General features: G+C 39.7%; 1 protein-coding gene across 8 annotated transcripts in view; it reads right to left on the reverse strand.

The window, feature by feature from the left end:
• Nucleotides 1-26,183, reverse strand: part of ENOX1 (ecto-NOX disulfide-thiol exchanger 1) — a 357,261-nt gene that overhangs the window by 139,687 nt on the left and 191,391 nt on the right. Inside the window, exon 3 of one of the 8 annotated variants that reach the window (XM_064714411.1) lies at nucleotides 10,690-10,800. The exons of the other annotated variants lie outside the window; for them this stretch is intronic. The gene's annotated coding sequence lies outside the window, so the exon portion shown is untranslated. The remainder of the gene's footprint in view (nucleotides 1-10,689; nucleotides 10,801-26,183) is intronic. 8 annotated transcript variants of the gene reach the window in all.

A 26,183-nucleotide genomic window follows, 5' to 3' on the forward strand; every position in this document is an offset into this window, starting at 1 on the left:
TCAAAATGAATTGAAGGGAAACACTTGTCATAAAACAATTTGCAAAAACACATTTACTACAGCAAGTAAAAAATTACATCAGTTACCAAAACTTTTCTGGAGCAAATTTTTTTTTTCTGGGAAGGGATCCTAACATATACATCCACTGTATGCTTAATCTCCCAGCAGCTCTACTGCAAAGACCAACTGGTTTCCAGCATCTCCAGAGTCACCCTGTTTACATGGAATTTTCTGCCACATCTCTCTTTTACAGGAGGCCTTTGAAAGCAAAGATTAATTCTGCAGGAACCAGCACTTTCCTTAGGAAAACAGCTTCATTAGGCACAAGCTAGGGAAGATAAGCTCCCTTAGAGCCTAAATAAGAGCTCTGGTTTTGTGTTCACTCACAGAATCTTTCAAATTTTTTTGTCTCATGAAGGATTTAAAACACCTTTGTTCATTCTGTATTATGCCACTAAAAACCTACATTGTCATCTTATAAACTCATAAAATATGTGCTGGTGCATTAAGACCTTTCACTTTTAACTATGTAAACTGAATATGGAGGTTTTTCCATAATTGCAAGGGATCCTTTCACTGATTTTCACTAAAAAACAGTTAATGAGTAAATCATGTTCATACTGATAGGACTAAGACAACTTAGAGAAAAATCACAATATATTTACAGTTTCCCTCTATATTCAACAAAGGCAATTTTACAAAAAATATTTTCTGGAAGAACTGCTCATTTGAGATGCTGCATTACTTAAATCCACTGTCCCAGCATGTCCTGAAGATAACACATGGTACACACAAAGGCCAGACTTCCCTTGGAAAGCAGAACTCTGCAAGATTTCAACAGAGAAAGAAAAATAAAACAGAGGTCTCCAAGATAAACAGGTATTCTCTGGTGATGCTCCTTGAAAGGTCACTCAGTAATATTTCATGGTAAATCCCAGACTTCACTGGCATCTCAGAGCAAAGCCTTAACAGGTTACAAATGTGCTTTTTGTTTTGCATGTATTTTAGCAGCTGCAGTCTGATTATGCTGAAGTCCATAAATAACAGAATCTGGAGGCACATTAAGCAAAGCATTATAGAAGTCCAGCTTACTTACTGAAAAAGCATATGCAGTTCCAAAATCATCTGGAACAGAGAAAAAAAAGCCATATTGCTGGCTAGCAATGCAGCACAGCCTTGATAAAAACAGGTCTGATTATTCCTTGAACACAAAACCCTGTTGTGAATTGATGATTGCATCTCTGTTTTTCACCCTGCCAAGATGGCTTGCAATTGTGACTCACTTGCTTCCCATTTAAAAGAACAGTGACTTACTGACTAAATTAGGACAATCCTTTCTTGAAATGCTGCATTTTAACTTCATTTTTATTTAACAACAACAAAATATTCTGAAATGTTTTAATTATTTACAGCAGTACTATAATAGCAAGCCTTTTATCACACTACTTGCTACTAAAGGCCAGTGATTATTTTAGAAGCATGACATCCCACACCACTGCATGTCAGACAAAAGGGGGAGCCTTAGAAGAAGATTTTGAACAAAGACACTTCAGCAACTTCATTGAAAGGCTGAATACTGAAATGAGAGGTGCTGGAATGCCTTCTTCATGCCATAAAGTACCTGGGGGAGTCATACGGGCTATACATGCTATTTCTTATCTTTTTGGGCTTGAGAGAATACCTGTATAAATGCACCACACCTATCAAATATCTTTTTCACACTGTACCACACACAATGTTCTTGCTTCGTGTTTACTAAACCTACTTCAAGCTGAAATACAAAGGGTTGTTTGGTTGAGTGTTTTTAAAGAAAATCTAAGACAAAAGAGACCAAAGCAAGCCAGGACACACTTCCAGAAAAAGTATTTTAGTTTCCTGGCTAACCTAAAGTGAAATCATTCCCATGTCACCTCCTGAAAAAATGAACAGCTTGACAGGTAAGCCCTGTCTTTGGCAGAGCCCCAGGGACTGTATCATACACACCATCAGAGGCAGGGGTGCCTTGCTATTGAATTGCCAAATGAACACAGACTGCTGCCTCCTAGTCCCAGAAGAACAGGATACAGCTGAGTTTCACATGGTAACATTATGTATGGAAAGTCTATTTTAAGTAACTTTTTAGAAGTTTCTGAAATGCATTCATTATAATGTTTCTTCTCCTTCAAATTCTGTATAATTGAACTCCTGGAGTTAAGGCAGCCTGTCTTCTCAGGCAGACATTCATCGGGGAAAAACCCCCAAACCTGTCAGTCAAACTGTTTTCATATTTTCAAAATACACTTTTATCACTAGGTCAAATTATGGCAAGAGGTGACACCTAAGTGTCCTTGGTTAAGTGCAAGGATGATCTGCAGAGCACTTTTTGCAGAATATTAAAGCAATCTAAAGTCATATTGATCAAAACTTTATGCAATACCATCAAGTATTCTCTCAGTGATGGCTGTTCAGTGAAAATCTGGAAAAGAGATTTAGGCTTGTTTTGTTTGTTTTAATTCAAGGTTTCTGGTGATAAATTTTGCTTCAGAGAAAAACCCACTATGTCTTCTATCAGCTTACATCTGTCCTCACTCTGAAAGCTGCCATCCCCTTTTAGCACATCACACTCAGGATATTTTCTCCAGCTACAAGATCTAAATTGCCAGTGCGCTCCCTGGGCTCATTTATCTTGCAATTTTTCCATCCCTCTTAGTATACCTCCTGTTCTCCATTTACCTCCTAACGCTTTTTCTTGCTTTTCTTTGCATTATTTTGTTTCCATCCATTGACTCCACACTCCCCCTACAACGCAGGCACATCTCTTGCCTTAATCCGCCATGGGCCATTCTCTCACCCAAATATCTCTTCAAGATGTTACAACAACCAAGATGTTACAATGTTGTATTAGGGAAGGCAGGGATTCACCTCACCTAAATTCTGCCAATGTAGACGTCTATGCTTGAGCTTTTTTGCTGTTGTTATTGCCAATGGGGAGAATGAGATACTTCTGCCAGCCTGTTTCAGACACCTACCTTGCCAGGCAGTGAAGCTCACCTTGGAGGTGCACATCTCACTCCCCTGGCTGGAAGTCTAAGCTGCAGTTTTGGATATGAATATCTGTTTTGTCAGGCACCCATGGGATGAGATGAGCTGGGCTGAGCAAACTGTGCCTTGAGAGCTCAGTTGTCACTCTGCTACCTGTCTGCCATATGAATCCCAGCAAGACACTCAGTCCTGAGGGACTTGGCTCCCACTCCTGTCCTTTGCCTGATAACTCTGGCACAGCGAGCTGCAGGAGAACAGAAAGCACAACTCAGTGTGCAACAGCTCACTGAGAATGTCCCCAGATATAGATACATACAAATTAGAGAGAGAGAGAGATGGTTGTCTTTCTGATTATTTTTCTGCCCATCCCCAGTGAATATGCCAACATATACCTATTAGTGTTTGACAGCGGGAGCTGCCCACTCCAACACATTTCCAACAACTGTGATGCCCTATATCTGCCTTTCCTCTGGAGAGAAAATTCATCCTGGACCTTTTCTTCCTACTTCCAAATGATGAATCCCATCTCCTCATCCCCATTTCTTTACCAGACACTTAACATTCTTGCTCCTTGTAAATCCCATTTTAAAGATCAGTGTAAATCACACCTCTTGGCTATCACAGTCCCCTGTTTCTGCCCACCAGCCTTGCCAAGGCTGCTCCTGGCTTTCTTTATCATTCTTGCCATATTTGGGGACAGCATCTGCTTTTGAACCAGAAGTGAGGACAGCTACAGGGAGTTTCCCTCTGTCCTTTCTGATTTACGAGGTAGTTTGCCATAGATAAATGAGGGAAATGATGAATGTTTTCCACCTCCCACAGGACAAAGCAGAGCTTCCAGGGTCTTTGTGCTACTGCATACCCATTAGCTTTCCTCAGAGGCTGAATTAAGTTGCTAAGCAGAGCCAGGAATTTTGCCTGTTTTCTAAACAGTTGTTTATGGGATCACTAGCAAGTTACATAAATTTAGGATTATCACATGCTCTGTGGGCACTGAGGGAGAAGCAATTCCACAGTTAACATGAGGTCAGATCAGGAAAACAGCAGCTACTATGTGTGCTTCAACTATGATCAGGCAACAAAAATTATGTCAATGCTTCTGCCTTGTAACTAGCTGTCAGGGGGCCAGGATGGAAAAGGCTAGAGCTGCATATCAGGGTGAACCTAATGATGCTAAAAGCCCTTTTTTTCTCCAGGTGGTCCTGCCATACCTTTACCTAGTCAACAATCCTTCCATTCCCCTTTCCCTGAAACATCATCTTGTATGAGCATTTCTTTTCTTCAATTTCAGTTACAATTCTTCAGGGCAGGAAATCATGTGGTTTTTCCCTCAGGCAAGGTTAAAAACTACTGGAAATGTGGCATTCCTTGTGCTATAATTGGACTGGTGCTGGCTTTAGCCCGGTGCCTTCCAGGCAGAGGTATCAGTAAGGCAGCTCTGCTCTAAGACACAGGGACAGGGCCACCCCCTTGGCAGGCTTCTGCATAGCCCCTTGTGCAGCCAGGCTTTCATCTCGTTTGAGGCTTTTAAGGTGCCACTTTGTTGTAAAACTAGGAATAATGATCTAGGAATAATGATGATCATAGCATCCTTCTCTCTCCTCATGCACTCCTTCCACCTCTTTCATGTAGTTAGTAATCCTGTCATCCACCATTTTTCAAAGTGTTGTACATTTGTTTGTCTTTTTTTACTTGAATTATAAGCTCTTCAGAGCAGAGAATTTGCCTTTATCTGTGTTGGTAAAGTACAATGTCAATTTACTGCACTATATAAATATTTTCTAATAAAAAAGGCAATAACAAGAATAATATGTTTACCATAATACAGTATTTCTATCCTTCAAGATACAATCAAAAACAACCCAAAGTCAACAACAAGACCAAAAGATTTGTGGACCCTTTAACCATGAAGCTGAAGCCATGAAGCCACTTTGTGAAACCTTGGTAAATTAGTTACTTATATTCATAAATAGCAGCAAAGGTCCTTGCAAATTGACCCTCTGGAAAATATAAAGCAGAACATAACCAGTGTAAACCAGCAGAGCACTGCTCCACATGTGTATTATAAGGGGCTCAAATGGCCTCCCAGTTACTTTTTAAACAAATTCAATGTTAATACTTTCACTGCAACATTATGAATAAAGCATTTGGCCTGTAGCTATGAATATGGTATCTCATGGCTTTTGACTTGTTGGTTTATATCCTCATCCAGAAAATTTATGTACCATGTTCTCTTGGAGTCAATCTTGACTCACCCCTTGAAACTGCAGAGGACACAGCCCATGTAGAGGGCTCTGGGGTGCAGCAGTTTCTATCAGCTTCCCCAGTGTAGCTGGATGGCTACCACTCACTACCCTCCCTACAGCAGCACAGAGCTCTTCTGGCACACAGGAGGAGAACAGAGTGCCAGGGTCAGCGTCCAGGCCTCTTTGGCACCATCTCTGCCCGTGCTGTTAATGGTTTCTTTGTTCTTTAAAGCTCTGAGGTATCAAATTAATCAAAATAATGGCGATGATGCAAGAGATTAAACTGACAGGAGTATGAACTGCCCTTGTTTATCCAGGTGATACTACAGGAAGTGCAAAGCAGATACATGTAGAGGACAAAGCCGTGTCCTTGGAATTTATGGTCCGAACGGAAAATGCTTTGTGAGACCACTATATTTCTGTCTAAAATATATGGTTTAATTTAGGAGTGCCTAAGTGACCCCAGCAGCTTCTGATATATAAGTGGTCAGGTCAAATGACCTCTATGTACTTTCTTGCCTGAAGCTCAGAGCAACGGCAAGTGGAGCACTTTGAATGGATCCCATTTGTTATTCTTTTAATTGCCTACTAATATTTCTTTTGGTGGGAAAGACTTAATAGAACCCTTCTGCCTCCAAATGTCTTCCAACTTATCCAAACTGCACTTCAGCCAAAACAAATACAGGTCTTCAGTTCTCTAGAAATGAAAAAGAAACTTGACAGGGGTCCAGGAGATTCCTGTTCCGCATATAGCTCTGTAACACACCTTTGGCAAGCAATTTAAACCATCTATACCTTGATCCCCCACCCATGAAATGGTCTGATTATACTTTCTTTATCCCAGACTTTATTAATCTTGCCTAGCCAGGCTGTTCTCTGATAATGGGATATGTCCAGCATCAAAGAACCATGACCCGGGCCTGCAGAAAACACAGGATTGCATCAGGTTGAGGAATATTCTTTCCCCATAAAATTCAATTCTAAAGCAGAGTGGAATAAACCAAACAAACAAAACAAACTCAATTATCACATTTTCCTATGGAATTACTGTTTATCTGAACGTGGAGAAAACAGCAAGTTTCCTTTAAAAGCACTTGCAATGAAATTCACACTCTGTCAGGTGTAAATTACAGCCTGTATCTCATCTTGTTCTATCTACAGCTCCTTTCATAGTCATGCATAGCACCAGTGTACAAAAATATTTCCTGCATGTGATCAAGCAAGTGTGGGCATGTAAGATGCAGGCAAAATATGAGACTTCTAAAAAAATGTTTACTGGTATCTTAAAAGAAAAAGAAAAGTTTGTAATCATGCCATTTCTCAATCAGATAAGGTGAACTACAATTGTCCTTGAGAACACAATTCAAGTAAATCTAAGAAATATTTTCTTTAAGAAGTTGCAGAGAACTGAGGTAGCTAAAAATAAATGACAGAAAGAAATAACAATCCCAGGAACACGATTATGTTGTGCAATCACAAATACAGTAGATCACTTAAATTAAGGCCAGATCATAATAGAGTTGCTCAGTGGAATAGCGTGGAAAACAGGCTTTTCATCTTTTTTTCCCCCCAGTGTTTTATGCAAGATCTGATTGCATATGCTCTACGACATCTAATAGATTACTTCAGACAAATATCTTCTCACCATAGTAAACTCTGCAGAAGCCTGGTTTCTGGTTCTAGACTCAGCTCTGAAATAGTGAACACCTCCCTGAGTCCCATGGATTGGAGATACTGCAAAGGGCATCACTGCCACAAAATGAAGCATCACTGAGTTTGGGAGGAGTCACCAGATGGAGTTGTAGTACACTTACACTGTTATGTTATTTCAGGGTCCATATTTCAGGGTACAAACAAGATTTCAGCCTGGGTAGAAATTCAATATTGTTAATCTTCTTTAGGACAACTGTGGCTAGGGGCAAGGAAGTGGTGTATTTAGTTTAATTACACGTCCAGAAATGCCTGAGCTAGGAAATTCTCTCTTTAAAGATGGCAATTTCCTTTCATTTAGGAATAGTTTAAGCGTCTTAATTGTTAAGCTATCTACACAAATACTATACCTCAGGTTTACTACTGATTAGGTTTCCAAATGCTTATCAGTTGGTAAAGACTGGGTATCTGTCACAGTGCAGAAAGAGAAGCAATAATTTTCTGAATGATAAAAATTTTTGGGGCACTAAAATTAAAAATCTGCTCATTCAAATAGGGCCTGAACAAAACAGTTTTGCATGACTTCTCAGTGAATGAAAAGAAATGTCATACCTGCTATGAATGGCTACAGAACTTCTGAAGATTCTGCAGACAGGCCATCCGACTTTCCTGTCATGTCTGGCACAGGTTTTTGCATTTTACAGGATAAGACAATCAAGCTTTGACCCTTAGCTTCCTCATAATCAACATTTCGGCTAGTAAATTCAGTTTAATTGGAATTTATTCATGTTTCTGAGGGGAGTTTAATGATGGAAAGATTCATACTTCATCTCATCTCAGTGGTACTAAGATTCACGTATGCAGATCCATCACTGAGAATGGCCTGGCCTCTGTTAGCATTAATTGGAGCATATTAAGAGACTTAGCAGAAAAAAAAAATCCAAATATGAAATGTCAAGAGACAGATCCATCTAGTTTCATATCCTGTAGTTATAATATACCTTAATTACTGTTAATTAGGAGATATTGTTCCTGGTGGAAGATCATCTGACATAGTTTCTATTGGTGATTAAACACAGAATGGAATTCAATACATTTGTTGAATGTGGGATCTGTTTATTGGGACTGTACAATTCTATCTAGAGTATCATTCCTACTACAAAGCAAAACAAAAGAAAGTCGCAGGTCAAAAACATTTCCCTTGACTCATGATGCTTTAATATTCCCTGCTGCCTCCTTAAATTTTCTGCTGCTGGCCCCTTAGGACTCCAGCACATGTTGCAGCTCCCACTAAGGAGGGATATGAGGCTTCTCACTGGGCTTCAACTGAGCTACATCAGAGCCTAAATGAACAGCAGATATAGGAAAAGGCTGAAGGAAGACAAGTGCTACAGGAATTGACCTCTGTGGAAGAACAGTCAAGTTGGACAGAGAATCAATGAAGGCTTCAGTATCATTTGTGAAAGAGTAATCTTTGATTTATTGGAGGACTGCTATTATGTGGAATCCTTTCCTCATACAGTGTAAAATACAAAAATTAGAAACTCAGGCTGAAGGCATGAGCTCAGCTTCTACTGGTATCAATACAGTTTGCTCACACTCATTGATCTGTGGCTATATATGACCCTGAAATACGTTTTGCTGGGCTGCCAGAGATCTTTGCTCATGCCCAGAATAGAAATGATGGGATTGGTTTTATCAATGAAAAGTAAGCAGTGCATATCTTCTGCCTGCAAAGTAACCAAATTAACATTTGTGAAGTAATCTTTTCTCAGTTACCAAAAAAACAAAGAAAGGAAAAAAAAAACAACCCACCAGCATAATTGGCTAGACTACTTGTACTAGGAAAAGTCTTGGTTTTCACAAACTCTGTGCATACTGGTTTCCTAAATACTTGTTTACTCTGAACTGCAACAATTGTGATAAATCATTTGCTATTTACTCTTCAGTGCTGCTATATGCTTTGGGCAAAGATTTTTTCTGTTCATTATTTATTTATTTCTAATAGCAAAATCACAATTTTAACACATTTTTCCATTCCCAGTGATAGATTTTATCTTTGATATGTGATCCAATTATTTAACTACCTCTCCCTACATCTCCCATGAATTGTTTACACAGCAACTTGGCAGCATAATTTGCATATCACAGGAAAGATCCCATTACATGTTCCCAGAGGTGCGGTTTCATGAGCTTTATCACTTTCTTGCACCTAGGCACATCTCAGAAGCTGAGTGTCTGGTTAATCCAGAAAGGCATTTCTTGGCTGCCAATAGTAATTAAACATTAATAGTGCAGTTATAACATTTCCAGCCACTCAGAACCTATCCTCCCATTGTCTTAGACAAACATAACACCCAAAAAGATATTTATCTTTTTATACAAATTTTTCTGTCACAGGAAAATCACAGACCTTTGTCTTTAATGCATTCTGTCCAGCTGTTGCAGACATGACCTAAAATAATTAAACAAGGAACAAATGCACAAAGGAAAAAAGTTGGAAAAAAGGAAAATATGCTAAGAAGCAGAGGAACTGAACATACCACGGAAGAGTCAGAGAGGATGTGGAGCTGGACATGGTATTTGCTCTCCAGACTCTTATTTGGTGACTGAATGGGACAATAGCCCTAACTGCAGGCTTCATGGTGATGAAATGTCCATGTTTGGGTGTATTCCAGATTATTCTTCACCATTGTATAAAACATTAAAAAATGACAGCAGCATGACTTTCACTGAGAGGAGCACTCACTCCAAGAGCACTCTACCAACATCAATGCATACAATCACTATGTGATTGTGTGCATTGATGCATACACATTGATGCACTAGGGATCAGGGCACAGGAATTAAAGGGAAGGCAGAACCATGAGTCAAACACCAACAAATTTACTTGCATAAAGCACTGCTGCCTCCAGATCTTTTCCCAATATGCAGAGAAACAGTACTGTGCCTTCAAGAAGAATTTTCCAATGCACTTTTGGGGGAAACAAACATTGCAGGTACAAAATTTTGTTAACTTTGATTTTCCCTCTACAAATCCACCTTGCAGTAAAAGACTACTTACATGAGGTTTCAGAAATGCAAACTCTCTGTGAATTTGGATTCTGAGCTCTGGAGTAGAATTCTTAACAAAACTAAGGCACTTTTCAGAAAGTGCCCCACGCAAACCTAGTAACACCCCTCCAGTTCCATTCAGTGCAATAGCCAACCCAGTATCCTTCTCCCTAGCAATACAAAAAAACCACAAACTCCTCCACACCAGAGAAGGCTTGAAGAGAGAGAAAGGGTTGATTCACTGACAAAACTAATGGGCTATTGAGTCAGTAGCCTTTGAGTCACAAAGTCAACCTCAGTGAACATTGATCGAAACTGGTCATATCTCACAACCCAAGATTGCATTATATAGTGCAATAGCCAGCAGTCACAGTGACAGAGCAACAGGGAGATGAAGCACAGCTGTCTTCTCAAGTCCAAGTATAGCCTGGTGGGCAGGAAGGAAAATCAGAGCTGTTCCTGCCTGTTTAAAAGAGAGCATTTAGTTTTTGAGCCTGTCAGCATGATTCTTTTTGAATGCATTATGTTCACTGACATGCCACCCTGACATTTTGTTTAGTAGTACAAAAAAACCCAAAACCTACAACAAGAGGTAAGGTTATAAAATCAAATATGATGTTTTCTGCATGTTAAAAGAAGCATTGCTTCCACAGAGACCTGGTAGCTCGAACAGCTGCAGCGCAGTGCCAGTACATGAAAACCAAAAAATGGAACTGACCTGGGTTTCACGGTTCAAGCGTGCTGTGGCAGGGATCCTGGCACGACTTCCAAATTCAAAGCTTGAATAAACACAGTTGTAGTTTCTTGAAGTGGATGCTTTTAATGAAGTCTGAAAAGGGTGAGAGAAAGGGCAGATATTCCTGGAACTTATGTCTCTTAGGTAGAAATTCTGCCTGGAGAAGCCCAGCTCGTGACTGTTTGCTATTAAGACTGTTCAGGAGAGAGGGAGCGTCTTTGAGTTCACATACTTAATGCTCAGTGGTGTGTCTGCGGAGTGGCAGGAAATAAACAACAGTGAGGAGGGGTTAACCAGAGACCTGCTGGCTAAAATCTATATGCCTGGAAACAGAAGGGAGAGGGCTGCAAGGTCAGATACAGTTCAATTGTTTCTAATAGGGGGATCTGCCACAGAGCTACCAGGCACAGACACAGACACCTATCAAAGGCTGTACCCATTTTCCATCTCCCCCTAAAGCCAAAATAGCAGTTGTGCATGATGTCATGTCAGTTTTTCCAAACTGATCTAGAACGTCCTAATTCCCAAATATAGCATCACTAGGAAGCTATACAGTAAATAGAAGAAGAGGACAGAGAGATCAAAAAAGCCACCTATGCATGGTCCTCCATCACATCTGAAACTCCTAAATCACACCCTGAGATGTGTTCTCTAACTTATTTCCTAAGACAGGTGTGTGCCTTATGAAATAATGTCCCCATTCTGCCATAACTGCATCAAGGGAACATCCACACAGATGATCAGATGCAAGGAAAAGTGTCTCTGAGCCTGACAGGAGATGGTACAGGAAAAGTCCCTTTCCTTGGAGCCTACCAAAATTTCACCACTGCACCAAGTCACAATTGACTCAGCAGGCAGGCAAGGGAAGTGCTTTGTGAAGGCACCAGCCATGTTTGCAGACAGAGGTATGGAGGTGGGCACGGGGCACAGCATGCCCCGCGTCAGAGAGTCCAGATGTGAGGATGGCCTCAGAGCAGGAGGGACAGCGGCTGCCCACTACGTGTGAAATGTGCAGAGGAAGAATGAGCTAAGCTATGCCTCCAAAAAGCTCCTTCCCTTGCAAGATGCAAAGGATGCAGCAGACATGCTCCAGAAGATCTGTCACAAGCACCAACATTGGCAGAAATCAGATATGGTTGCAGACATTTCTCTTTGGCTTTTTGCCAGCAGCTTTTCTTAGAGAAGGAAACCTTTCTTAGAGAAAGACCTGGGATACTGCCTCGCCTTCCCCCAGAAAAACCCAAATTCAAACCCAACATGATTAACTGAATTGGTGGACAATGGTATTGAGGAAACACTCAGTAGCAATGCAGAAATATACTGTAAAGCATAAAGTAGTACTGTGATTGCATGCATTTTTTTGCATACAGAGTATTTATAGATGCTAACCCGGGCAATTTCATATCTCTAGATATTTACTCTGTGCTTGTCAAATGAAATGGCATTTTTCATCCCATTTTGACTGGAAGAGAGAATTTGTTTGGATTATAAATTGTTTAGAATTACTTGTTAATGCTGTCGGCTTTTCTGTATCTGCTTGTAGGAGGGACAGGAGGGAGAAAACAAATAATACATTACACATAAAAACACAGTGGAGAAAAATAGAAAGCAAGCTCTGTTTTCAACACATTTAAACTGTTCAAATGAGAAGAATCAGTTGCTGTGGAAGCAGATCTGCAGCTGAATAAAACCTTTCACCTGTCCAACATATGAAATATTTATTATCTGAGGGTGACTAGAGATTAAATAAGCCAGACATACAATGCAGAAAGCAGACCCTGGCTCATCACCTGACTCACCACCTCCATGATTTTCACAGGTCCTGTGGCAGCCAGATTAGATTTTGCCATAAATAAAGGGAAGTGGGCTCAATTACAGTATTGGGTGTCAGGAGAAATAAAACTAGAGGAAAGCAACTTCTCAACTTTAATTTAACCAGGTTGGTGAAGCAAAATGACGATCCTCTGCTGTGTTTAGTAAGGCTGGAAAATGTTATCATTTCCAATTAGAGAGAAGAGCTTTAGATAATTATTTTCCAATAAATTGTTCTTGGCCACTTGTTTTCCCATAAAAAATGGCTAGTCTTTTTGTCTTGTAGAAGTTTTTGGGTTGTTTTCCCATCTTTTTTATTCCCTTACTTTGTGTGGGTTGGACTTAATTTATTATGGGGCTGAAACTTGGCAGAGATCCAGACACAACAATATGAAAAATGCTCATACTAAAATTCAGTGATGGGATTCCTTGTTCATTTTATCTCAGAGCCTCCCTGATAATTCAGTCCTGCAAAATTGAGCACAATTGATGTAAAAGTGGGTATGTAATCCAGGCAATTTTATTTTCCATAAAAATACTTTAGATATTTCTTTTGCTGTAGACACAACCCTGACTATGAACAAAAGCCAAAGCCATTATTTAAGAAAGTGATAATTTTGCATAGCTGCTTTCAGCGGTGAATCACACTTGGAAATAACATTTTTGTCCTTTATCACATTCATTTCCTAGAAAATCTGGATTTCCAAGGCCTTTGGCATCCTTACTATAGCTAAACAGTTTTAATGTCTGCATTGTAAGATGCTGAAATTGTCTAATTAAGCTAAGGGTTAAAAATAAAGCAAAATTCTATTGTTATTGAATCATAAATGATACTATGATAAAGTACATTTCTGCTAAGTCTGATGTCTATGTATGAAGTGACTGAAAAGTTTTAGTGAGTTAACAAAACACCAAAATATGATCACTTCTTTCCATTTATGCCTACTGCATTTGGCAATTGCATGAAGACTTTAGCAGTAAATATGGGATCAGTCAACATGATTTCAAGTCAGATTTACAGGTTCTTGGGTACTGCATAGGACTGATCCTGCCCCAACAATTAAGATGGAAGTGAGGTAAGATGGGGAGGGGAGAAAGAGCAGCAGGAGAAAAGATGCCACATGGTATCCGAGCCACTGAACAAACTGTGCCATCACAAAACCAATGCACACACTGCAGAAACATAGGGATTCCTGGCTTCACAGAGGCAGATGATATTTATCTCTAGCCTCTTCCACAACACAATAGACCTTAAAATATTAATCAGTCCTCTCTTCCAGTTATGCTCTTCTGGCATGAGTCCTGTGCTTTAATAGAGTGCACCTCTGACGGTGGAGGGCAGGAGCCCTTTCCATATGTAGCACATAGTACTCAGTTATACACTCTGGCTTTTCCTAGTCTCAGCCTCCATTTTCATTGCTTCTGTGCAAATAACTTCCTTCACATCTGTTACAGTCCCTTTGCCCTCTCACAGAGTGCTGCGCTTATGCTTTCCCAAGTTTGCCAAAAAGAGATTGCTAGGCTCCAAGTGCCCCAAAAAGCACAGAACGTGCCTTCTTTCCTGCCTTTCCATCTGCCTGGAATACCCTCCCTTCTTTCCCACCATGGTACAACAAGTACCTTCCCTTTCTTTGAGAAAACTGAGAATCCATCTGTTCGGCAAGTTGCTCCATCTGCAACAACGGCAAGTCCAGTGATGTGCTGCCAATATTCCAACAAAGGGCTCCTCTAAAGCCATTCCCCTGAGTCAGTAACACAGCCCACGTACCCACGGTGGGGATGCTCGCAGACAGGGGGCGTGTGGAACTGGCAGGCTTTTTTCATTTGCTTTTCCCATTTCCACAAAATGCTTTCCCATATCCAAGGAAAGAGGCAGCGCCATTTGGCAAATACATTTCTGTTACGTGCTTCCTACCAGAACTGTTAATATTTGGATCCTGGGAATTAAAAAATAACAAAGAAAAGAACCCGCTTTGTTGAGACAGTTGCAGTGTGTGCACCTGGAGAAAAGACAAGGGATGACAGCAGTAGGGAGGGATCTAATTCCCATTAAGGGACTCCTCAGGACCATATCTGTGTCAAGCCAATTAGTGAAAGGGCCCCAGTTACAAAAAAGGAAATCATGCCAAGTTTTCCTTTTAGCATGAGCTAGTGAAGGCTTGAGCTCTACAAACATGACTGATCAGTCTGAGGACAAGGGTGAGGGAAGAGGGGTGAACAGTGAAGGCAGACAGCTCTTCAGAAAGGAACTGTACACCACTTTTGCCATTCATTCTTCTGTATCAGGTGTGAATACATATACAGTTTGTAAATACATACATATGCATGTGTGTATAAACACACGTGAATTAGACAGTTGCTTTTACAACCTTTGGCTGCTGCTTTTTCTTCAAAAATTGTTCTATCTCAGGCATTTTAGAAGTCCAGGCTTGATAGTTTTCCATATGTGGTTATACAGAAGTTGATACAGGCAGGACAGGATGCTCTGACTGCATGTACTTTGGATTGACCACTTTTCCTGTTGCTGTTTATTAGCTGCAGAGTCTTAGATTTATGACAAGTTTCAGAGACATATAAATGTCCAGCTGTTAAATTAAACTGAATAAATGGAACTCACAAATTTTTCAAAGGTAAGAGTATAATATATAATTTGCCTTCTTTTTTTTATTAATCAGCAGTTTTTTTAGGATGGTCTTCATAAAAAATAGGAGAACACTCTGCAGAGAAATAGGAGAACAACTCTGTTCTGATGGAACACATGAACACACCAATTCAAATCTCTTACCTTGATTGCTTTTTAAATAAGGAAAATTAAACCAAACAAAAAAAATCCCAAAACCCAAACCAATCAATCAAACAAAACACAATAAAACAACCAAAAATTGGACTCACCAGCTCAGTGTTGAGTTCAACAGATGACTTTTGTTGGGTTTGAAGAATAAAGAATGCAAGATTAGCAGGAGTGGTTGCCAACATATAGCTTAGTTTGATAGCATTAAAATAAAATACATGGGTAAATTATAACACTACATAACCTCTATTTATATGCCAAGAAACAAATTTAGAAGTATGTTCTGCTTTTGTCTACTTTGGCTGCAACATAAATAGCAAAATGTCAAGCCTTTTACCTAGAAATGCAAGCAATGCCAGTGTGTCTGTCCTGTAATGAGTTCTTCCAGAAAGCAATCCTGATCCTTTTCTAGCAGAGCACATCAGCACATTTTGGAGATCACCCATCTGCAGCAAAACACTCTGGAACAAATTTATGTTTAAAGCATTTGCTGAACAGGCAGAGATGAGGCAGGAGTCCAGTCAGACTGTGGAGCTGTGACCTCTTTTAGGCTCTCCAAGATGTGCTGCCATGCTCAGAGCTGCCTTGCACAGCCACCCTGCTGGCTCCAGCATCACCATGGTCCTCCACACAAGAGGTCTGAAGATCACACCATATAAAAATAACAAAAGCCAAGCACAGCCAAAATCAAAGGATCACTGAGAACTTTCCTTTCAAGCCAGGAAAGACAAAAACTTCCTAAGCAGAGGTGTGGTCCGAGAGGGATGGAAGACTGCTGGCCCAGGGCACAGACATGCAGAGCCCCAGAAATCCCAACCAGCTAGACTGGTAAGGCATGGGTGGAACATAAAGATCATTCTCTTCTTTTTTCAGACAACATGAATAAAACGAGGTGCAGAGAAAAACCCCCAAAGTTAAAATCTGCTAAAAATCTTCAAAGGCAAAGCTACGACAAGAATTTGAAATTAATCCAGATCTGCCCAATTCTACTCTGATTCTCCAACCATCAGATCAGCAACCCTCCTGGCTTTGAAAGAAGCATTCAAATCATAAATAAAGCGATTTATATTTCCATCATGTTATCAAGGCAAGGAAGTAAAAATGTTTTGCAAAGAATTGTCCAAGTCACAACTGAGAGGAGCTGAACCAGTTAAAATGGGGCAGAGAGTTTGACACTCATAGGAGCATTTTTCTCTTCCAAACAGGTGTGTGTTAATTGCCTTCTCATTTTTCTCTATTTTCTTCAAATCTCTCATAATCCCAGTAATGTGTCCAGATCACTTTCACTCAGATTTGATCTTGGCAAAGCATCTTATCAGTCTGCTCCCTAATCCATGCTCCCACAGCAACTGCACGGAAAGTCAGTTCATTTTCCCAGAGCGAGTTCTTTATAATCTATACAGCTCTCATCTGTTTTAATCATGCGAAAAGGAAAACGACATCCCATACAAAAAGCTCACTTTTCCTTTTGGAAAAAAAAAGTTCCTTCCCTTATTAGTATATGAGTGAACAGGAACACAAAGCCACCAGCCCTAACTTGAAACCAGAGGGGTTATGTTAGGCCATAAGGGGTCCAGTCAGTTTGTGAGTGGCATGGTTAATAATATACCATGACTTTAAAACATTCTGTATTTTCAAGTTTGTAAAGTGATACCCATCATAAAAGCCACGCTGGGAACTACATGAGAGAAACTAGCTGGGCTGTGTTTCCTTTAGCATTCATACTTAATTCTCCTCTTCTACCTGTTTGCTACCACCTTTTGGCCTAGTGCACTCTGTGTCCCTCCTGTGGACCCTTCTCTCCATGGATGCCACAGCCCTCTGCAGGAATAAAACTTGATGATCTAGCCATGAGATTCTACTGGACTACCACTGTATCATCGTCCCTTGCAAATGCTGCTTGCAAAGAGGAGGGAAGATGACATTGAGATGCATGAGTGGAACAATTTTGTACTAAAATTCTGCGGTGATCATGTTAGTCTGATCCTTTAAGCAGACCACAAACTTCCAAACTGAAAATGTAAGTGGTGCTGATAGGAGCAAGCCAGTGACACAAGAAATACTCCAGCGTGAGCTCTGACAACAAAAGGATGTCAAACTTCTCTCTTGCCTTCCTCTCTCTGAGAAAAGATCAGTTTCTCAAAGGACAGACATCTTTCCAAAATCACACATTAGCCATTAGCTCTGAAGCTGGACAACGCTGTATGCCACTAAAGCATTGGCTGCAGCAGTTTCAGCTCCACAGCCCTTGAACATCCCAACATTCCAATGCATTACCTTTTAGTCAAACCTATATAAACTGTCTCCTAACAAATATGGGCACATGTGTGCACACATACATGTACTAACAGACCAACCAACCAACCATCAAGCCAACACTGTGAATTCATACTTAGCCTCCAACTTGCCCAGTATCCTATTTTAAATTATCTCTCCTCAAATATTTTCTTCACATTCCCTCAAACTTTTTTACTGCTTCATCTCTGTGTACAGCTGCTTCTTCATGAGGCAATTTTGTTGCTCAGTTAACTATCACATTAATCAGGTGAATGTGTCTCCCTAGTATATCTAACAATTGCTCATTAAATCAGGTCTCCAGTACTGCTGAAAAATAATTAAAAACCTGTTTCCAATAAACAAGCTATAAAGGCATTAAGGACAAAACAGTGTGTAGGAAATGTATTAGAAACACAGGGAAAGAAAATTCTGACCAGGCACGGGCTGGGCAGATTTAGCTGAATACTGCTGTAATTGCTCATAGTGTCAGGCTAATAGTAAAAAGAAAGTTATAAATATTCACTTCAAATTAACAATGAATGTACTGTGGCTGAATACAAGCTCCTTTTATGTTTGCTTCCTACAAAGAGTCATGCAAATTCAAAGCTTGTATGCTCGCTCCACTGTTTGTTTCCAGAATAGGGGGTATAATTGATATGGGATTTACACAGCTTGACAAAGCAAGGGAGGCCAGGCTCCCCAAATCTTTTGGATCCAGCACACAAAGTTAATTAAACAAACTGTAAAGGAGCTGCACCAGTTCCCTGCAACTTCTTCATCTAGCACCGTGCACAAGGATACCTAATTACAGTTTGTCAGCAACTGAGGTGATGAGAGAAACCTGCCATCAGGCAACTCAAACAAATATAAACTAGAGGTAATAGTACTTCCATTGAAAGAACAACAGACTAAATTTGTCAGGTAAGTGGTTCGCTTTGCTTTAATTGCTACACACAAGTGAAATGACACAGTAAGATCTCAGTGACCAGATAAAATATGTCATTTTCTCCCCACCCAGTGAACCATGCAATGCTTTACAGATGAGTCACCATTCCCTGCCTGCATTAAAAAAGAACAATTGGAAAAGATTTAAAATTCAGTTTTTAAATTGAGCCATTTTAAATCAGCTTCAAGTCAATCACACCCTCTCTAAGTCAGTCACTGATGGCAGAGGCAACTTAGCAAAAATGAGCATTTATACTTTGCAATTCTTCTATGAGTGTTTAGTTAGGATTGTGGTGGTTAATCTACTGTTCCACTTAATTAAATACTGTTAAAATTGTACTTTAAGCCTCGTCTCATATCTTGCTAGCACAATTACAATCTAGGAGTCTCCATTTTACATCAATCACTAATTTGCTCTCCGGCACTGCAATTTCTTGTTACAAAGCACTCATCTCTATCAAGTCAAGGTGTGCTGAGTGCTCCTAACACCACAGCAGCCACTTGCCATGGTGAAACTGTGGCCCCAGAATAAGAATCAGTAGCTGTCTTCCTCCTGAAAGGCAGTGCTGTACCCCAGAAGGAATTCCATGGCATGCGACAGAAGTCATATAAATACACTACACGCATACAGTTTTGGAAGGGTACTCCTGAACCATGGGTGCGCTAAGGAGGTCTGTGCTGAGAACACACTGCCAGCTGAACAACAAGCAGTAGAATGAATTTAACTTTATAACAAAAGCAAAGACCAGATAATAGACAGATGATTATCAAATCCACAGAATTAGTAGATTTTTAAAAAGCAGACAAAACCTCACACTCACTGTAGCTGAACTTCCCCCATCCTCTAGAAAGCAGATGCATCTTGTAAAATAGCAGCAAGAAAAGGGAAAAGAGGACATCCTGACAAGCAAACCAGGGATAGAAGTGAGATATTTATCTTGGTTTGTATCTGAGTTCTCTTCACACATTTCTGCAAGGTTTAGCTCTGCATTGCAAGCTTACACGACACTTGCCCGACAGTAATTTCCCAGCCTCACTGTGCATTAAATTAGATGATGTTTTCCTAGCTATTGTTTTATGTTTCCACTTCACGTGTAAAGATTCTCTCTGCTTGCCTCTTCGGGAGGCATACACATCTATATAAGCATTACTTAAACTCACACAGAACATATGCTTGTGTGTAACCAAAAGCTTGCACGAGTGCATCTCTTCTGAAGTTTGCTGCTCATTAATATGGGGCCAAAAAAAAGCCTTTCAAAGGGAATCTAAATCCATTGCTTTTGGAAATCAATTATGTCTTAATGAATAAGTGTCAATCATCATCTATCCTAACGGCCACATTTTGAGAATGTTATAATTCTCTGCAATGGTTTCTTGGAGATTAAAGCATATAGATACTTAAGGTATTAGATATTCCTAAGCAAAAAAAAATTAATTGTGCCTATATTTTGCTCAATAAGTAGGTAATGGAAAAACTATTGAAAATGAAATACAATTTAAAGGAGTCTTTGCCCAAGAGTAACCTGTGTGTGTAAAACATCAATGCTTTTGTCATGAAAATGCTTCAGGAAACTTTCATGGAAGAAGACAAATTGTTTTGGTCTCTCAAAAATTACAGTCTTGGCTGCTTACCATTAAACTATACAATACATTCTGATTTGTGAAGCCAAAGCTTTATTCGTCAAAAGCTTTATTCAGTAGCCAGGAAAGCCAATGTTCAGAAAGTAAGAGTGAAACTTAACTGATTTGGTCACAACTCTTTCATTGTCTTTTATAAGCTTACAATGATCTGTATATTGTACTGATAAACAGCCCTTGCTGGCTAAGTAAATAAAACTGATTAAATCCATCTGGTCTTTACTGTACATGTTTCTTGCAAGAACATCAGTTTTCACAGGATTTCTTTCCTTTTTCCCAGGAAGGCAGAACTGTGCAAGATCTGTCCCAAATGAAAAGGAATAAACTGCTAGTTGTAAAGCCAGATGTTTCAACAATAACCATAAGATGATGTGGTAGGCAGAAAAACCTTATATATGATATTTGTGGTAAACTACTCTGATCCTGCGCTAGTTTCTACTCTGTTTTTCAGAGAAGGACAGAAACATTCATTGAGATATAACCAGCTTTAGAAAAAAATGTAAACTTCCTTTGCAGTTTAGAGTTTTGCACCCTCATTCACTTCCCAGGTTGTTTCATACCTAGAAGCAGTGCTACTGTAGTGTCTGTCATGATGGCAACCCAGTTGGATCTAACAAATCAGGGACGTTTCATCTTTTTCTTATTTTTTTCATGAGACAGGTATGTCCTGTTTCCAGACTTTTATTACAGAACAGATATATTGAAGTCCATTGAGCTGGTTTTGGCTGGAATAGAGTTAATTTCTATTTTTCTTCACAGTAGCAGGTATGGGGCTGTGTTGTGAATTTGTGAGAAAACAGTGTTGATAACACAGGGATGTGCTGGTTACAGCTGAGCAGGGCTGACCCTGAGTCAGGGCCCTTTCTGCCTCTCACCCCACCAGAGACAGGGCTGGGATTGTGCAAGCAGCTGGGAGGGGACACAGCTGGGACAGCTGACCCCAGCTGACCAAAGGGATATCCCATAATACACGGTGTCATACTCAGCATATAAAGCTGGGGGAAGGAGAAGGAAGCAGGGAATGTTAAGAGTGATGGTATTTGTCTTCCCAAGTCACCATTACATGTGAGGGAGCCCTGCTTGGGGATGGCTGAGCACCTGCCTGCCCATGGGAAGTGGTGAATGGATTCCCTCCTCAGGTTTGCTTGTGTGCTCAGCTTTTGCTTTACCCATTAAACTGCCATTATCCCAGTGCAGGATTTTCTCACTTTAACCCATCTTATCCTCTCCCTCATCCCACAGGGAGAAGGGGTGAGGGGATGTGTGGGGCCTACCTGCCAGATGAATTAAAACACAGCACCCATATAAGATCTAGCTTTCATATGTACTTATTCCATAAACATAACCTATCCCTTGCTGTAACGTACTATGAAGTATAGTGTGCCAAATAAGAGATCATTCTTCCATGCTATAAGAAATTCTGACATATGAAGTTTGTTTTACAGCCCTAAATCAAGCCAAATTTATTGACCAGAGCTTCAGCTCATAGTACATTTCATGTTGCAGCTTTTTAAAAAGTTTATAAATTCTCTACTTAAAAATGGAAAAATAAATTTCAAGGAGAAATGTGTAACTTCTTAATTTGCAAAGGCACACTTGGGTTATTTCATTGAAAAATTGCTTAAAACATAAGTGCATTTCAAACAGAACCTAATTCTCAGTTTTTGACAAGAGTTTTTAAAGGTCTTGACTTTAATAACTTCACAAGGGAAATCTTTTGGGGCAAAAGTATTGCAAAAGCACACTGTGCAAAAGACATGAATCCTGTAAGATGTAGATTATTAGAAACAGCAAGAAGAAATTATTACATTTATATGGAAAAGCAGACCTATGAGTGGTAATAATTACATTTATTAGACTTGATCTTATTTTCAGTATGAAAGCGGGCATGTTTTAATATTCCAAACAACTACAGAATACTTTCATTTGTTTTTTTCATTAAAAAGAAAAGAGAAGAAAACACTGCAAATAAATCTCATTCATGGATACAGATATCTCAGCTCATAAAATCAGTGAGCTCTCAGCACATGTTTTCTACTGGGTATTATAAACCAAATGTATAAAATGCATGGTTCCAGAGAGAAGTATATGGTTTTGCAGTTCACTGAATCATTTCTTTAGCAACCTTTCCATTTCTCATCTGTGTAAGTAAATGAGAGCAAACCAGTAGGTTCTGAAAACAGGCAGAATATTTCTCCTTTATTTAAGAGTTAGATGAGAACAGCAAACTACATAAAAATAAAAGAATTCATAGAAGCACAGAACAACATAGGCTGAGGGGCATCTTTGGCAGTCACTTGGTACAATTCCCTGTTCTAGGTGTGACCAACTCAGATCTGGTTGCTCAAGACTGTCAGGTTTGAATATCTCCAAGTGCAACCTGCTCTAATGGTTGATTACATTACTGTGATTTGTTTTTTGGTTGGGTTTTTCTCCCCCTAATATCCAAGTGGGATTTCCCACATTGCAATTGGTGTCCATTCTCTCTCCTATCACATTCCCCTTGCAAGAAACATCTGGTAGGGGGTTTCCTTAGACCCCCATTAGTCAGCTGAGGACAACATGTAGATCCCGAAGACAACATTTATGTCTTTCCTCAAAACTCTTTTTTGCCAAAAACCTTTTGTGGCAAAGCTATTGCAACGGCATGCTGTGCTAAAGACATAGCTCCAGGAATGTGCAGCAGATAACAGCTGAGGATAACAAACAACACCCAACCGACTCCGTTGTCTCAGTGCCATCGCACATATCACATGCTCCATCACCACCCAAGAAATCTCTGAAGCGTTTGTTACAAAGACAGAACACACAGGTGATGTCCAAGCAGTGGCCAAACCAGCTGACAGATTGTCATCTACTGCAAAGGGCTTTTGATCAAGTCCTTCTTTTACATGTGTACTTGAACAAGCAGTAAGAAAGGCAGCAGGAGGGGAAAGATTAGGTATATCACAGAGCTGTTTAGTGCAGGTATCTCTACTTTCAGTTTAAAGATTTTTTCATAATTGGAATTTAAGCATTTCAGTCTTTATGATATCAGACATTATACACTGATGTCTTCAGAAATAAGTATCTAAATGTCCTGGTACATAATTTGGTTTAAGATGAAATGGTACATTACATCTATCTGTTCTACAGCAGGAGTGGAAATCTTTAGATTTAATTTGTTCTCACCTGGTTACTTCAGCCAGTGACCAAAGTACAGTGTGTACAAATAGCTGGTAAGTGGGAGAGAGCACATTGTCACATTGCTGGCAAAGCACTGATCATTGAATTCTTATTAAAGTTCTAATGTTTAGATACATCTTAACTTTCAGCTTTCTGCAGTGGAATTCATCTATATCTCTGTGTACCTTTATTCTCTGACACTTCATGATTTCCCTTGAGACTCTAAGGAAAAAGAAGCTGCTTATACACACATCAGATCCAGAAATTGATTCACTTACCAAACAGAAACATGAACTAATAGGATGGTGAGATTGTGAATCACATATTCTGGGACTTTAAGGCAAGCTGCTAGTCATAAAATGAAGTTCCCTGGAGACACTGAAACCCAGCAGAGCATATTAGAGTATATTTTCTGAATAATTTGTTATTTTTTGTCCAATGAAATACATATTTTGAGTCAAAGTTAGAATAATACAATTATTTCTGTCATCATCACATACTGATTTGACTGCATTTTAGAAAGTCAGCTACCAAATAGAGAACTTGCAAGTATTCCTTCAAAAACAACACAAAGCCTCCCACCACTAAGCCAACTCCAATCCTCCCTGTTCCCATTCCTCTCAAGCAAGAAGTGCATTCACTAGCTACTAGATATGAAGTGGCTGCAAGTCATTAGTATTTCACTTTTTCAAGGATCTTATTTTTTCCCTTGTGTTTTTGAGGGCAGTCAGCCAGCTGTATATGACAGACATCTGCAAGAAATGTGAACCCATACAAAATTTCAGCTTTCAGACAACTCAAGCTAAATTACAAACTTGAAGTTTCAATATAAGCTTTCAATATAAGCAGCAAAGACTCAGCACAAATAAAGGCAATACTCTGTCCTAGAGAGCATATTACACACAACTAAAACAAGCTACTGTTATTGAAAGAGGAAGTTCTAATCTGCTGATTTCTCTACTTCTTTTACTAATTTTTCCTTGAGTTTGTTGCCCATTCTGCAATACTGTGATGGAGTGAAATTTTGACTAGTAATAGCATTTGAAAATCTGAAAAAAAGAAGCGGTTATTCTTTTATTTTGATACATTTAGATACAATAAAGAATAAAAAGTGGATTTATTGAATTTTAGGAAACAGAGGGTCTGGCAGTTCAGACATGGAGATAACGACAGAAAAGGTGCTTTGTACTCTATAGTACTCTCTCTGGACCATGTGGATGAGAAGATCTCATAAACAGCCAGATCAAAAGGGAGATAACACCTTGAAAGTAGGATAGAAAAGTCTTCATCTGATTTCTCAGGAGGAGAGCTTCCAGTCAAAGACGATGTTTACAGAAGGTTGAGAGATGTGATTATAGTACTGGCATCTTTAGCTGGCTTGAAATGACAGACATATCCTTAGCCCTCTAAAAGCTCTTAAGACCTTTCTTAGTTAAGGCCCCATGAGCCTGAAATTATTTTGAAATGAGTGGCAAAGTTGACCCAGGAACTTGCATGTAGCAGACTCTCTGTTCTTTGTGTAGACAGAAATTAAAAGCTGACACACCAGGAGCATATCAAGGCACGTCCAGGAAGGGATTACACTCAGGAAGATTGCTCAGCAGAGACAGAACACAAACCAGAAACATGGCACTGGATGGTGCAAGACAAACTAAGCAAGAAGAAAAAAAAATTGTGAGTTAAAACTGCAGAGATAAAGCAGATGCTTCACAAACAAATGAGGTTATGATGCTGGAGGTATGGAGGGAGGTTCTCAAGTCTTGTGGGAGTTCGGCTGAAAGATGGAGTGGGAGGAGGAGAAACCCCAAGTGAGGTGTGAAAATGACGAGAGAAGAAGGACACAAGCACAAAAGCAAAGGGGGAAGAAAAGGTCAATAAGACTGAAGTAAAATTAAAGTGAGGTGCTCCTGAATACTCTTATAGTTATTATATAAATTACATACTTTATCCGCCACTTAGCCGTTTTCAAAATAATTGTATTATTGAAATCAATATAAAACTGTCAAGGTGCTCCACACAAACACAAGTTTGGGTAATGTACGGGCCCTGAAACATTTACCATCAATCTGAACTCGGTAAAACTCAACCATTCTGTCATAAATAACTGCCCAAAACCTCTGCCAGATCGGCACTATTTCCAAATTTCAGCTATATTTACACACCCACAGTTAGCAGCTGACAAGTCATATATGAGGGAAATTGCCTCCCTCTAAAAAAGAGCTGCTGTCAGAGCTGCTCTGTTCCACATGGAAATAATTCAAAGGAGTTGTCATGAAAGAGCAGCTATACCCAGAATAGTTACCACAACAGACATTTTTACTCAACACCTATTGCAGTATTTTTGCACCACTTTTGTTCAACTGCTGAGTTAAGTACTGAGGATGGGTTTCCTTTTTTTATATTTTTAAAAACTTCTCATAACTTCATGAAGCTACCAGAAAGAAAAGAAAAAATAAAGGAAAAGAAAAAAGATTGAAAGCTCAAAGCAGTGTTCTTAAGGTAAAATTTCAAACACAAGCAGGTAGACATTGCCCAGAGATGGGCCCTACGTACTTTATTAGTTAATAAGCACTGTCAGTGCTTGGTAAGGTAGAGATGAGATAAGCAGTCTCACTCTATGTCTTGGCACTGCATATCTTGTGGAGAAGAGGAGGAAACTCTTTACATTTCAGAAGCCACCACCTTCACACCTAATTCTAGCAATAGCTGCAGTGCCTCCTCTGGGAGGACTCTGTATTTTCTTTTTCTTGATCTTTTTTTCCTTTTCCTCCTTCAGAGCACCAAGAAGGTGAGGAGGCATCATTGGAGATGAATGGGGAGGGCAGGCCGGCTTTTATGAGCTGGAGTG

Source organism: Zonotrichia leucophrys, chromosome 1 (genome assembly GCF_028769735.1).
Source record: "Zonotrichia leucophrys gambelii isolate GWCS_2022_RI chromosome 1, RI_Zleu_2.0, whole genome shotgun sequence".
Taxonomy (NCBI): Eukaryota; Metazoa; Chordata; class Aves; order Passeriformes; family Passerellidae; genus Zonotrichia; species Zonotrichia leucophrys.